This window comes from Dasypus novemcinctus, chromosome 15, assembly GCF_030445035.2.
Source record: "Dasypus novemcinctus isolate mDasNov1 chromosome 15, mDasNov1.1.hap2, whole genome shotgun sequence".
In the NCBI taxonomy this organism is placed as follows: domain Eukaryota; kingdom Metazoa; phylum Chordata; class Mammalia; order Cingulata; family Dasypodidae; genus Dasypus; species Dasypus novemcinctus.
The window spans coordinates 11083733-11099475 of record NC_080687.1 but is presented as its reverse complement, the minus strand read 5'-3'; the positions used below and the strand labels follow the sequence as shown (position 1 = coordinate 11099475).

General features: G+C 42.3%; 1 long non-coding RNA gene across 2 annotated transcripts; it reads right to left on the bottom strand.

The window, feature by feature from the left end:
- Nucleotides 1-421: 421 nt before the first annotated feature.
- LOC131273573 (uncharacterized) lies at nucleotides 422-11353 on the bottom strand. 2 transcript variants are annotated; one of them, XR_009180838.1, is made up of 3 exons: nucleotides 11301-11353; nucleotides 2452-2691; nucleotides 422-1258 (listed from the first exon to the last, which is right to left on the bottom strand). It is a non-coding gene; the product is annotated as an uncharacterized lncRNA (long non-coding RNA). The 2 variants fall into 2 exon arrangements; XR_009180837.1 differs by lacking the exon at nucleotides 11301-11353 and adding an exon at nucleotides 10249-10460.
- Between the last annotated feature and the right edge of the window lie 4390 nt (nucleotides 11354-15743).

The following is a 15743-nucleotide window of genomic DNA, read 5'->3' as shown; positions in this document are numbered from 1 at the left end:
ATGGTAGGTGGATGCTCTAGCAGATGAGCCACATCCACTTCCCTACAGGACTTTTTTAATATAATTTCTTTTGGAGGCTTTGAGACTTTGGCACTATATAGGTTTCTATATAGTTATAAAGCTAATTAATTTTTAAAACCTGTCTCAGAATAATCTAAATTAACTGAAACAAATGAACTTAAGCATGTATCTACTTGGTGGCATAATCAAACAGAAAGGAAATATTCCAAGTGTTTTAAAAGTCAGTAATTTCTTCACAGGTGAATCTGCCACCCATTCAAAGACAAATTCACACAAATTCTTCTCAAACTTATCCAAAAAACTGAAGAGGAGGGAACTCTTCCTAACTCATTTAATGACGCCAATTTACCCTAATACCAAACCCAGATAAAGACACACACACACAAAAAGAAAGCTACAGAACAATTTCCTTTATGAACATAGACACCAAAATCCTCAATAAAATATGAGCAAACTGAATTGCAATGGTATATTAAAAGAATTATACACCATGACCAAGTGGGATTTATTCCAGGAATGCAAGGGTGTTTCAACATAAGAAAATCAATGTAATAAATCATATTAACAGAATGAAGGTGAGAAATTACATGATCATCACAATTGATACAGAAAAGTCTGTTGACAAAATCCTCCTCCCTTTCATGTTAAAAACGGGAATAAAAGATAACTTCCTTAACATGATAAAAAGTATATATATAAAACTCACAGCTTATCTTATACTCAATGATGAAAAACTAAAAGCCTTTTCCCCCTGAGTTCCAAACAAGACCAGGATGCCCGCTTTCACTTCTGCTATTAAACTTTGTCCTGGAAGTTCTTGCCAGAGCAATTAGGCAAGAAAAATAAATAAAAGTATCCTAACTGGAAAGGAAGATGTAAAACTATCTATTTGCACATGATCCTTTATTTAAAAAATCCAAAAATGCCCACAAGAAAAAAAGCTAGAATGGATAAATGAATTCAGCAAAGTTGCTGGCTATAAAATTCACATGCAAAAAAAAAATCAATTATTTCTATATACCACTAAAGAATATTCTGAAATGGAAAATTTAAAATACATCTGGGACATGGGCCTGGTGGCTCACCACCTGGGCACACCTTTACCAGGAGGCCCACAGGGTGACTGATGCAGCAAGATGATGATGCAATCAAAGAGAGACCAGGAACTGAAGTGGCACAAGCACCAGGGAACCTCTCTCCCACATCAGAGGTCCCCAGGATTGAATCCCAGTGAAGCCTAGAGGAGAAAACAGAAGAGAAGACAAAAAGAAACAGACACAGAAGATTACACAGTGAATGGACCAGACAGCAAAAAACAGCAGGGTGTGGGGGAGGGGCATAAAGAAAATAAAACAATAAAATACAGCTGATTTTTTACAGGGTGCCAACTACATTAATTGGGGAAAGAATGGTCTCTTCCACAAATGATATTGGGAAAACTGGCTATCTACATGCAAAAGACGGAAGTTAGACCCCTACCTCACACCATAGATAAAAATTAATTCTAAATGGGTCAAGGACCTAAATATAAGAGTTTAACCCATAAAACACCTAGAAAAAGAAAGGAATCTTCATAGCCTTGGATTAGATAGTGTTGTCTCAGACATGACACCAAAACAACAAGCAACAAAAGAAAAAAAATAGATTAAACAGACCTCATCAAAATAAAAAACTTTTGTACATCATGGATAGTATCAAGAAAGTAAAAAGGCAACCTACAGAATAGAAGAAAATAATCACAATCTATATCCTGATATTAAATCCATATCTTGATATTAAATCCATATTTAATATCAAGAATATATAAAGGACTGCTACAACTCAATAACAAAAGGACAATCCAATTAAAAAATGGGCAAAGGATTTGAATAGACATTTCTCCAAAGAAGACTTTCCAATGACCAATGAAAAATGAAAAAATGTTCATCCTTATTGGTCAGGAGGGAAATGCAAATCAAAACCCCAGTGAGATACCACTTCGTATCCACTATGATGGCTATTACATAAAAAAGAAAATAGTAAGTGTTGGCCAGGTCATGGATAAATAGAAACCCTTATACATTGTTGGTGGCACCGTAGAATGGTGCAGTGACTATGGAAATCAGTTTGACAGATCCTCAGAAAATTGAAAATAAAAATTACCAAATGACCCTCTAATCCCACTTCTTGGTATATACCCAAAAGAATTGACAGCAAGGACTGAAACATATATCTTTATACCAATATTTATAGCAGCATTATTCACAGTAGCCAAAAGGTAGAAACAACTCAAGTGTCCATCAATGGATGAATACAATGGAATATTTTTAGCTTTAAAGAGGATTCCTAAAGTGGACGTGGCTCAAGTGATAGAGCTTCCGCCTACCATACGGGAGAACCTGGGTTTGATCCCTTGGGCCTCCTGATGAAAAAGAAGAAGAGAAAGCATACCTGTGCGGTGAGCCAATGCTCGCACAAGTGCCCGCATGGTGAACCAGGGCCCGCACAAGTGCCCGCATGGTCAGTCAGTGCCTGTGCAAGTGAGTCACGCAGCAAGATGATGATGCATCAAAAGAGAGACAAGGGGACGAGTCAAGGTGAAGTGCAGCAGAAACCAGGAGCTGAAGTGGCACAATTGACAGAGAACCCCTTTCCACACCAGGGGTCTCCAGGATTGAATTTCGGTGAATCCTAGAGGAGAGAAAATGAGAAGAGAAGATAACACAGACAGCAAAAACAGCAGGTCAGGGGAGGGAGGGAAAGAAATAAATAAAAATAAAAGGGATTGAAGTTCCAGTATATGCTACAACATGGATAAACCTTGAAGGTATCATGTTGAGTGAAATAAACCAGGCACAAAAAAGACAAATATTGTATGATCTTGCACATATGAATTACCTAGAAGAACAAAACTTCATAGAGATAGTGGTTTATAGGCTTACAGGGATGGGAGGTGAAACGGAAAAGGGAAATACAGAAAAGGGGGAGTAGTTTCTGTTTGAGAAGATTAAAAAAGGAGGAGTAATAAAAGTCAGTGATGGTAGAACAATATTGTGAATATAATTAATACTAATGAATTGTACACTTGAATGTGTACTTATATAAAAAGTTTATAAGTCAATAACTTGTTTACACATCCCTGGAAGGACATACCCATAGGACAAAAAAAAAAAGTAAACTACTTTTAGTAATGATATTGATCGCAGTGGTGTTGTTATTCTTATCCTGAGACTATTGGAGTATACTATGGGATAGAGCAAATGCGTAAATATATGGTTTTCTAATTTTATCATTTCAAGTGTCATTGAGAACCATTATTTAGGTGTGGGAGAAATAATAGACGAGATCAAAGACGTTAAGTTAAAACCTTGCAGTTCTCAATTTGAATTGGAAGTATCACTTTTAATTCATGGTATATTTTGCATCTCTTTCCACATCTATCTATTTATCTATCTATCAATCATCTATCTTTATCTTCTTATCTCTGGCCTCTAAAAATGCCTAGAAAAAGGACTAATCCAGTAACAGTGAGCACCTCCAGGACCCAGATTGTGCTCTCCAAATACCATTTCCCACTAAAAGGAACAAGGACTGCTTGAAGAAATGGCTGAGACTAGGTGTGATGGTTAGGCTATTGTGTCAACTCAGCCAGGTAATTGTGTCCAGTTGTTTGGTCAAGCAAGCACTGGGCTAACTGTAATACAAGGGCATTTATGGACTTTAGTCACCATTGACTTTACTGCAGTGGTAAATCATAGCTAGCTGGTTATAATTACATCAATCAGGGAGATTGCCATCAGCAATGAGTGACGCTTAACCCAATCAGATGAATGCTTAAAAGGGGAAGTGATTCCAGCCTTGAGAGATAATTTCCCAGCTCATCTTTGGACAGCCGAATTTCCCAGAACTCATCAAGAACCTTCATTGGACTTTCGTTGCAGCCCATGGTTGCAGCCTGCCTGCGGAACCTGGATTTGTGCATCCCCATGGCTGCATGAGAGACTCTTATAGAATTGCATACTATTGACAGATATTTCTTGTTGATCCTGTTTCCCTGGAAAACCCTGCCTAATACACTAGGCCAAGGGTAGCAAATGTTCAGATGAGTCTAAACATCCTATCATACTAAATAGCCAAAAACTATCAATGACTACTATAAGAACATGTCAAAAGGACTCAGAAGCCAATTTGCTTGGAAGATACCAGTGAATCAATTCATTATTTTGAAAACTAGTAAATAAAGGGAAAGAGTAAAGCCTTTCCCAACCTTATTTATACAAACTATACCTAGAGGTAATCAAACAATAGGCACAGGGAAGTTTTTCATCATAGATATATTTCAGCAAAAAATTAGGATGGAGTGATAGTGATATAAGTAGACTATTAATTAACCTTTGTAAACCCTACTGAATTAATGGATCTAGACATTATCATCAACAGCTGCTATCATCATCAAAAAATAAAACAAACGTTATTGGGACATACGAAAAAGATGGAATATAGACTGTTAGCTTTACATCAATGTTAAATTTCCTCTACTTGATAACTGTATTTAACGTCGTTACATAAGCGAATATCCTGGTTCTTAGGAAAAGTACATAGAAGTATTTAGAGTTCAAGGAGCATTATGTATACAACATATGCTCAAATTTAGAAAATAGAAATAGAAAAAGAAGGGAGGAAGGAAGGTTAAAAGGAAGGGAAGGAGGAAGGGAGGGAGGGAGGAAGAGAGGAAAGGAGCAAGGGAGGGAGGGAGAAACAAAGGACGAAAAAAATTCCAACCTAAATCCAATAAGTCTACTAAATTCAATTACGAAAGTACAGGAAGCACAAAAGACAGCGACTCATGTTTAAGCTACATCATGGTGATGTAATCAACAAGCCAGAATGAGAATGTGGAGTATCCTGTAGGGTAAATGAACCTGTTGTCTTCAACAAATGAAATGTAAAACAGAAAAAATAGATATTGAAGGAGTCACTGTAGATTATTAAAGCTTTAAGAGACAAATTAACCAATCATAATTTGTAAAATTTATTCGTGTCCTAATTTAAACAAAAGATAAGAGTTCTTATCTTTTAAAGATACATTCTAAAATATAAATGACTTGATATGATAGTTTTATTTGCTTCAGAATATTCAGGAGGTATGAATGAAGCGAGCTTTGCTCTGAGTTGATAATGGTTGAAGCTAGGTGATGGGTACATAGGAATTTCTTATACTAGTCAGTCTTTTCAATGTGTTTGAAATTTTCCGTAATAGAAAGAATTATTTATTACAAAGTAAATATATTCTAATTATAGGAAACTTGAAAAAATTGTTCTTAATACCAAAGCAGTGATCGTCTCTTAATTGCTGTGAACATTTTGCTATGTTTCCTTTCAGTCTTTAGTATACACATACATGTATAAATATATGTGTGTACATGTGGCTGTCTTAAAGCCTGGTCACAAAATGATTGATAATCCTCCCATCACGAATTGGGGTGTGTGTCCTCCCTCCTTGAATCAAGTGGGGCTCATGACAGCTCTGAACAATAGAGAACAGTGGAAGTGACTTTATGTGATGAAGCCAGGTGGTTTCTGCATCTTTTGCTAAGCACAGGCTCTTGGAGCCCAAGCTACTATGTAAGAAGTCAGTCTGTCCTGTGGCCACCAAGTAGCAAGGAAGTCCACGCCACATGTGGAGACCAAGTGCAGGTTCTCCAATCAGTCCCAGCTGAGCCCAGCCTCTGAGTCAGTTCAACCAAGGCTCCAGGCATGTGAATGAAGAAGCCTCCAGATGATTCCAGCTCCAGCCATTCAAGACTTCCCAGCTGAGACCCCAGACGGGAGCACATAGCAATCCTCACTCTTCCTGACCCACTGAATCCATGAATTTACTGAAATAGCTATTGTTTGAGGTGGTTTGCTACACAGCAATAGATCAGAGGAACAGAATTTGATACCTGGAAATGGGATACTGCCATCACAATGCCTAAACTTGTGGTATTGTTTTGGGGACTGGGTAGCAGGGAGATGCTGGATAGGCATTGAGAAGGCTGATGGAAAGGGTTTAAAGAAAAGCGAAGAGAATGCTATCGGAAACTAGAAATGAAGACATTTGTTATGGGTTGGTAAAAAGTTTGGCAGCTCTGTCACCTGAGGTAATGTGGAATATAGGAAATATCCCTGTTAAACTCAGTAATCTGGCTAAGGAGCTTTTGAGGCAGGGTCTCGAAGGTGCCACCAGCTTTTCCCATCTGCCCATGTAAAATGTGAGACTAGAGGATGAATTATTTTCAAATAGAATTAAGCGGAGCTATAGAGGCTCAGCTGGAACTCATCCAACAAAGGATTCTCAAAGAAAAGGCCTCTGAGCAAAGATCAAATGCAGGAAACTGAACACACACAAAAAAATGTTCTCAGGATAAAATATGAAGCCAAGGGTATGACTTTAAAGTATCTTGTTAAGACCTCTGGAAAGGTGTACAGTGGTATTCCATAGACACTTTCAACCAGACGAAAGGCTAGGCAAGGCCTCCTGATGATCTCTGTCCAACAACAGGGCTTCTGAAAATCCTTAGAGTTTGTCACTCAACAGCCTCAGTTTGGGGAGCCTAAGATACAGAAGGACTTACCTCGAAGAGACTGTGGGTGCAGCTTTATCTCACAGAAAGGATTTTGTGAATTGCTACAGATGAAATACACAACGATTTTTAAGGAATTTTGTCCATTTGGACTGAAAGAACAATGAAATGAGTTAGGCCTTTGGCTCCACAAACTTCCATAGGTAGAAAACAGGCTGAGCAAACTGCAGACATATGGACAAAGAAGGCTGACTCAGAGGGTAGGAACGAAGACCCAAAGGACAGATCAAAAAGGCCCAGAAAATGACTCAGCGGGGGAAGACAACATGTTCTCCACTGGAGTTTGGAATCAGTATAGAGCAATGACACTGGGTTTCCTGTGTTCCCCACTTTAGAACAGCAGTTGTCCTATGCCTGTCCCACCATTGTATGTTTTGGGGCTTTTTGTTTTTTTTAGGGGGTAGGATAGCAGAAAACCTGTGTTTCTATTTCTTACATTTTTAGATCAAGAGGAACCATTCCCAAGGAAGGAACTCAACTCAAGGAGCTTAATCTGTACCTGGATCTGAACCTGGTTTAGACGATAAGATCCTGGACCCTGAGCCTAAGCCTGATGCCTTAATGAGATGAAACTTGGAGGGTGGGGGGAGGATATTGAATGTGAGGGGATGTGAGTAATTTGTGGCATGAAGCAAACTGTTGCAGTTTTAAAACATGACTGTAAATTCTATGACATCCCTCCAAAAGGTGGATTTTCTGCTTCTCCCCTTGAATCCATGAATTGTGGTGAAAGTGACGCTGTGACTTCCTAAGCAAGGCTATGTAAGCCATGCAGCCCAGCCTGCTCACTGGAAACATTTCCCCACAGACCTCTGAATCACATACAAGAAGTCTGACCACCCTGAGGCTGCTGTGAGGAAGCCCAGGCACACAAGGAGGACCTCCGGTTAATAAGCCAAACTAAGCCAAACAATCGAATCTTTCCAGCACAGGTGCCAAATGTATGAGTAAAGATGCTTCTATTTTTTTAAAAAAAAATTTTAAATAGAAGCTTCTAGATGGTTTCAGCTTCCTAGCTGGGGCTGCAGACACTACAGATTAGAAATAAGCTATTCTTGCTGTACCCATCTGAATTCCTAACAGGACCTAGGAGCACAATGAAATGGTTGCTGAATGACACTAAGTTTGGTGGTTACACAGAAATACAGTCAGGAAACCGCTGCTTTAGTGTCCTGTGGCTGCCGTAACAAACGATCACACTCTCGGTGGCTTAAAACAACAGATGTTAATTCTCACAGTTCTAGAGGCCAGAAGCCCCAACCGAAGGTGAAGGCAGGACCAGATTTCTAGGGGAATGTCTGTTCCTGGTCTCTTCCAGCTCCTGGTGACTGACAGCTTTCCTTGGCTATTGGTAGCTGAACAGCTTCTTCAAATCTCTGCTCCTTCTCCTTCTTCACATGGCCTTGTCTTCTGTTTGTGTGTGTGTGTGGGGGGGGGGGCGTATGAAAACTCCCTTTGCCTCTCTCCTATAAAGACACTTGTGATAGCCCATCTGGATAATCTTCCCATCTCAAGACCATTAATCACATCTGCAAAGACTTTTAATTTTTCTCTGTAAGGTGACATTCACAAGTCCCATGGATTTAGGGCATGGATATTCTCGGGGGAGGGGCATTTTTCCATGTGTCATAATTGCATAGTTGCAAAAAGATCATATTGTATATATTCTTTGCATCCTGCCTTTTTAAATGCATGAGCCAAAAAGGAATATGCATTCCCCAAGCCATTTAGGTACTCTCTAAAAACAGCAGCTTTAATGGTTACATAATATTCTACAGAATAGGCATGGCAAAATTTAGTTATCAAAATCTTAATGCCAAACACTTAAATCCAACCCCTTGCTTCTGATTATTTCCATAGGTTATATTCTAAAGGTAGAATTAGTGAGCTTAATGAGTGTAATCATTTTAAGACTTGCAAAATATACTGTCAAATTGCCATCTTAAAATATATTAATTTACAATCCTATCATCAGTGTAGGAGGTGCCTCTTTCATTAGACTCCTAGCAGTATTAAGTATTGAATTTTGAAAAATGTGTAATTTGCCAATATTTCTTTAGAAGTCTAGTGTTTCTCTTATCCTTTTGCATTCAGTTCTTTAGATATCAAGGGTTACAATCCTCTATTGTTTTGTAGCCAATTTTATATTTGTCATTTTATTATTTGCTTTTAAAATTTGGAAATTATGCTTTTGATAGCCATCTATTGTTTCCTTTGCAATTTCTTACTTTGGTTTTATACTTAGAAAGTATGCCCCATATAGAGATCAGTAGTGGTTGAAATGACATGGTATGTGATATCAGAAAGGCCTGGATCAGAATCTTATCTAATAGGGATAGGTTTTTGCAAAGATATTAAATAATTCAAGTTAAAAATCAAGCCCAAGGCCTGGAATGTGTGTGAACTCACTTATTTTCCTTCTGTGATAAGAGAAGAATAAATTCAGCCACTTCACAGAAGAGAAAACGTAAATGCATACTATGCATATAAAAAGATGTTCAACCCTCCTAATAATTATGGAAAGGAAAATTTAATTGGTTACCAGTTCTTGGTAACCAAAATTAAGAGTTGACCTCCAGTGCAAAAGAGGATATGGAGAAACAGGAATTCATTTTGGACACTGGCAACGGTAATGTGAATAGCTCAACCTTTTTGGAAGGCAATCACTATATCTCTTAAAGTAAAAAAAAAAGGGGGGGGTGTTTCAATTTTTTTTTTTTTTGATGTAGCGTTCCCAATTCTAGCAATCTATTCCTGAACAATACAAAAGCACAAAAGGATATATGTAAGAATATGTTTCCTTTTGTACTGTTTGTGGCAGCAAAACGCTGGAAACAATTGGAATGTCATCCATAAGGAAATAGTTGGGTAAAGGTGTTTCTTTACAGCCTCTCACTACAAAATAAGCTCCCTGAGAACACAGATTTTTATCTATGGAGTTTACTGCTGTTTCCCAGCACCTAGAACAAAGTAACTAATATTCAAAAGAAATTGTCGAGTGAGTGAATAAGTTAAATTCTGGCATATCCATGTCGATAAAACTTGGCAGTCATTAAAAAGAATCCGTTGTATTTATAAGTAATGACCTAGGGAAATGCTTATATTGTAAAGTGATAAAAAGCAAGTCAGAGTAAAGTATGATTTCATTTTGTTTGCTTTTTAGAAAAGGATGGGGGTAGAAATGAGAACAAGATTATAAGTAAGGTATGTTTGTATAAGCACAAAAAAATTCTTGGAATGACATGAGCGAGACCGTTAAGATTCTATCCGGGAGAGATGGGAATGGAAGGATGGAGGGGAAATTATTAACTTTTTCTTTTCACACCTCTGCATTGTTCAAATTTGCTGCGAGGAAATACTTGTGCAAGCCTTTAGCTTGTGTTAATTAAAGGGGAAACCAAAGTAACCTTCGCTATGGGAAAGACAGCAGGTATGAGTCCTCGGCTTGCACATTAGGAAAGCGTGGCCTTAACACTAATGTGTCCTTTTTACAGTACTGCTTTGCTGCCCTTTAAACTGTGTTTGTAGAACACTTGGCCCCGTGACCGGTAAAATTTGCCCCTCCCCGCAGCCCCCCTCCCCTCCTTGGTTTGCCCTGCCACTTCCCTTCCTGCAGGTCTACCTCCTGTCAAACTTGCCGACTCCGCGTGCTCTTATCTCTCAACTCCCGCCTGCAGGGCCGGGCCGGCTCCCGGGCCGCAGCCCCTGCGCCACCTTTGCGGCTCCCCGCGCGGGGGAGGATGTGGTTGCCGAGATCGTGGCCCAGGCGGCCTTACTCCAGCGCCCTGGTCTCCGGAAGGCACCCCAAAATGCAAGTCCTCTCTCCAATTAAAAAAAAAATAGAAATAAAGAGCGACCCGCGGAGGCGGGGCGAGAGGGGAAGAGCTGTTGGGAAGCACGAAGCCCGGCGCCTCCCCCACTATTAATATTAACTTTATTAAGACTTGACCTTTCTCTCCCCCGGACTTCACAAACCAGGAAGTGAGGGGGGCTGGGCGGCGAAGGCCATTGGCAGGAAGAGGGGGCCTCGAGTAAATTATTTAGCTGGGACACCGGCTTAAGAGCGACTCCGCTTTCGTCCCCTCCGCACACGCCTCAAAGTTGGTCCAGATTAGTCCAGCCCCCACCGAGCAGTTAAGCCAAAGCGAGAAATCCGGTTTCTCGGAACCCGGAAAACACCTGAAGCCTGGTGAGGGCCACACCAGAAACGTCCCTTTGCCGGAGAGAAGCCGGCCCGCCACGGTACCCGGGGCCGCGAGCGGGAGCGCGACGACGCGGCCCGGCAAAGGCGGCCGTGTGCGACCCTTCGCCTCCGACGCCCGAGGCCACAGCCCCGCGCGCCCCTCGGCTGCGGGCCCTCGGCGGGGGGCCAGGGAAGGGCCGCGGGGCTTCTCCTCCTGCGGCGGCTCCGCTCGGGCCCAGGCCGGACAGCTGCCCCGCGCGTGGCCCCGGCCCCGGCCCCGCCCGGCTCCGGGCGCGCCCCCAGCGGGGACAGAGCGGCCCGCGCGGCCGGAGCAGCAGCGCCGCCTGCCGGGCCTCGCGTGCCCTCGGCGCCGCGCCCGCCACCCGCGCCCGACGCGGGCGAGGCAGCGCGCGGCTCGGCGCGGGGCCTCCCACGGCCACCCTCGGCTCTGCCCCTCGAGCGCGCGGCCCTGGAAAGCCAGGCTCTGTCACCTCCACCCCGAGGCTCCCAAAGAAGAGCGGCCCTCGCTGGCGGCGGGAGCCCGACTTCCGGGCGGCGGGCGGCGCTTCCGGCGCTCTCTGGGGTCCTTGGGCCGACGCGGCGGACTTGCCACCGAGCCGCCGGGCCGCGGGCGACTGAGCGAGGGCGGCGGCCAGACCCGGCGCGCCCCGGCCGGGCTCGAGGGTCCCTGTTGGGGCGCGAACAAGGAGAGGTTTCTTCTGTCTAAAATAGTGCAAGACTTAAAAGCCAGGCAGCAGTGGTTTTTTATTGGGGGGGTGGGGGGGAGGCAGGAATGAAAAGTTCCGGCTGAGAAAACAGCTTGCTGCCGCCTCTCTGGCTTGTACAAAATAACCCCGTTTTATTCAGTAACACCAAGTCCATCTAATATTCACCGACTGAACAGCTCCAGAGGGTGTGACATTTCGGTCAATAGCTTTTTAGTTCTCGGTTCTAGTCACCCAAGAATCGTAATGAGACTTGGATGATCATCTCAAGGCTCGAACCGTGGAAATGAGGTTTATTTGTTGATTTAAATGTTGGGTTTCTGTGGACTTACGACCGTGCCCCCAAAATCGTCATTTTCCTGTATCTGAATGTCTAATAGGTCATGTGCATAAAAATAGATCACTAAGGATATCGAAAAGTATAGAGATCATTATGTGAAAGTCATAGATATGATGAAAACGACAGGAACAAATAAGGTTGGAGGAGTTTAGATGTCTGAAATGTGCATTTTTTAAAACAAAGTGGGTTGAGGAAAAGTGTTTTTCTTTTTTCTATGTGTGGACTCCAGAGAAGCAGTCCTTTTATTCTTCCCACAAGCTTCTATGTTGCTATTTATTGGACAGTGGCCAAAAGGATCTGGCTTAATCTGTTTCTTTCTGGCAATGCGCGCGCGCGCGCGCACACACACACACACACACCATGATTCTGCTTAGAAAATGGAGGGTAGGGTGAGGTCTGAAAAGATAATCTAGTTGTATCGGTTTTGTTTTCTTTTTCTTTGTGTGTCTAGTTTTGTTGTGGATGTCTTCCATACACTAGATACACAGAGTGAAAAAAACAAGACACCAAGTCTCTCTCTTGAGTAAAAGGCAGAGCCTGCCTGGGTCACCTTTGACAACTCCTAATCTGTGCTTTAGGCCCTTTAATCCTTGTTACTGATTCTATTAATCATCAACAAATTAAAATTATTTAAGTGCCACGCAACAAGCTATTGTACATGTGTACTACAATGACTTCATTTCCCACGTTGTTTTTCATTGTTTGCTTTACTTAGGTTGGAGAGGAATTTATCAACACTACTTGTTCAAACCTATTATTGTCATATTGTAGCTCCAAAGTGTTATGATAGCAGATTGCCATTCCTGTAAATTCTGAACAATTAGAAAAATATTCCTTTCTTAGAAATTAAAACTCAAATATTAAAATGCATGAAACAGCCAGGGACCTATTTACCGATAAATTACTGAACACGTCTGATAGACCTTCTTTGGGAGTATAACTGGAATATTATTTTTTAAGTGTGTGAAATGACCATTTGGTCATCATTTCCTTCATGGATCAAAGCTGGTCATGTCTCGTTTATGGATTAGCTCTCCACAGCAGGATGACCAAGATGCCGCAGAAAGACCAAAACTTTGGGCATTTAACTTTGGGGCTCTCTCGCTTTAACTGATATTCTATGTATCCACTGCAGTTAAAGCCAAATTCCAATTTGGAATAGCTGTTGTTAAAACAAATGTAATGTTTGGGTACAAAAGACATAGGAGCCAAAGGATCACCTGTGAACTTGCCCCCACCTTCTCTAAACTGATTCTTCCAAAGGGAATGTCAAGTCTCTGGAACTGACAGATTCAATTTTCCTTATTTGGAATTTAAGTTTCTTGCTATACCTAATTTCATAATCTTCAAGATAGTCATGTCATGTGAGGTATAAGAAGTTAGTCCCTCTTATAAGGAAGGAAGACGTAGAGTGACCGTTTTGGCCCAGCACCACTCAACTAGGTCGATAGCTATCACTAAACCATGCTTGGTTTCTAACACCGTATTTGTACCTGAATGCTGAAAGAGGAGGAAGAAGGGGAAAGGAAAAATAGTGACTAAAAGTAAGAGTTACAGGAGGGTTGGATGTTTACGTAGTCTGTGTATTAAAGAAAATATTTTAACATTTACTTTCAAGGCACTAGTCATTTATACTCCCCATGATTTTCCCTTACATTGAAACTACAGCAGCAGATTGTTAAATTATTTTTTTGTTTTGGAAGAGAAGGCAAGCATTCATATCTAAATCATGGGGAGTATAAATGACTAGTGCCTTGAAATGATTTTAAGGAATGAATCAGCCGTAAAGAATTAAAGCCACCACAGCTGCTTCGTGTGTCTCCTGGAATATTGAGATGTTGGGATGGAAATTTTTCAAAGTAAAGAAACTTTTAATGCTGTTTAGTTAGGTTACCCGCCCCATTTTGGATTAAGTGTCCTCAGAGAAGGACTAGCTATAGCCTCAAGTAATCTTGATTCTCTTGTGTACCACCAGAAGTGGTTGGAGTATCTCTTCAGGGAGATGAAAGGGTGAGTAAGCTATGCAGGTCAGTAACTCATGTTCACATCTGGAATGTTGCTAGTACTTCGTCATGGGATTTATGCAGCAGTATAGGCAGGACAAGAGACAGGCAATTTTGACAAAGTAAGCAACACTGAATGCATTAGAAAAACTTATGGTGGTTGTGATTTGGGAAGTTTTCCTTGTTCAAAATTTCTTTGTAAGGACCCTTGAGTACTTTGCAGATGTTAGGAGTACAGGAAGCAAAAGTTCATGTCATTATCGGGGCCTAATCATAAGTATGTTTAAAGATACATTCGCCTACATTGCCTCATTTGTTCCCTGTATTATAGAGGAGGAAGAGGGGGAAATGGTAGCTGGAGTGGTGATCTCCCCAAGGTCGTTCAGCTAGTAAATATTAGCATGTCTCTAAAACAAGCCGCAAATGGTGACCCAAACTCAGTCGTTTAGATGAACATACAAGCTCTTCTTGTTAGTCTGTAGCTCAGATTTCTTCCGTTTGCTGCTTATTGGCTTTTTTTCTCCCATCTGAGTGCTTGTGAATAATAACCGCAATATTACAGGTTTGTATACATTTAGATTGCTATCAAAGATTAATTTTGATTAGTGTTGGCATCTTATTAGATATTAGAAAGATGTGAAACTAATCTTGTGAATGTAATTCTTAGCACTGAATTGTATACATAAATGTGGCTAGAATAGGAAATGTTGTGTTGTATACTTGTCACCCCAATAAGTATTTTTTAAAAAGAAAGTAAAGCTCTTTCATTTTTTGAGGTACCCGGGAGCCGAAGATTGAATACAGGACCTCATATGTGGGAAACCGGAGCTCAACATTGCCACATCGGCTTCCCTGAGTTGGTGTTTTCGTTTGTTTGTTTTTACTCTTTCAGAAGGAACAGAAAACCGAACCGGGACCTCCCATGTGGGAGGAGGGTGCTTAGCCACTTGAGCTACATTTACTACCAGTAAAAATCATTTAAACGTTCATTGCCGCTAGATTAAAAGTCCATATTGCTAGCATCCAAAAAGGATGAATATGATAAAGCCATGATTGTTCACTGCAAACAAGGCTCCAGCTGTTTCCTCTCCGTATATACCTTTTTGACCTGAGTACCACATACTGATACATTTCTTTCCCGTGTTTATCCAAAATTCCTTAAATAGCCAGCAAATCTAAGAAGCTCCCCACCTGGCTTAGTTTGAATTTAGTTTTTATATTTGTTTGTTTGTTAATCGTGGTAACATAATCGTCATAAATCTTCCCATTTTAGCCACTTTCAAATATACAATTCGATGGTGTTCATCGTACCACACTGCGTTACCATCACCACCTTCCATCACCAAAACTTTTCCACCACCCCAAACGACTGAATTTCGTTTAACAGCCCCATGGATATAGCGGCGTGCCGGTTTAGGAGCAGCCGTGAGGGGTACTTTCCAGTCCCCTCCAGCTCCATCAGAACCCGGGCTCTGTCCGGGTCCACGCCAGCGGCCAGGCGCGCCGAGCACGGCTCCGGGCCCGCCTCTTGCCAGCACGCGCGCGCCCCCTGGCGTTCCGAGCGGAGCCGAGGAACCCGCGGGCCCCTGGCCGGCGCCCCGGCGGGAAGCGCGCGGGCGGCCGGGGGTCCTGCCCAACGTCACCGCGGGGGCGCGCGGGCCTCCGCCAGCCTCCCGGGCTGCGCTGCCCGCTCGCGTCTCGTCGCCGTGCTCCCTCGGGCTCGCTCTGCGGCCGAGAGCAAGGCCTGGCGTCCGGAGCGCGGTGGCCTCACTTGCGCCTTCCCCGTGCGCCGGGAATTTGCAGGCGGCTGGTGGCAGCCAGCGGGGCCCCGGGCATGGCAGAGAGCGCGCGGAGCGCCCCAACGTG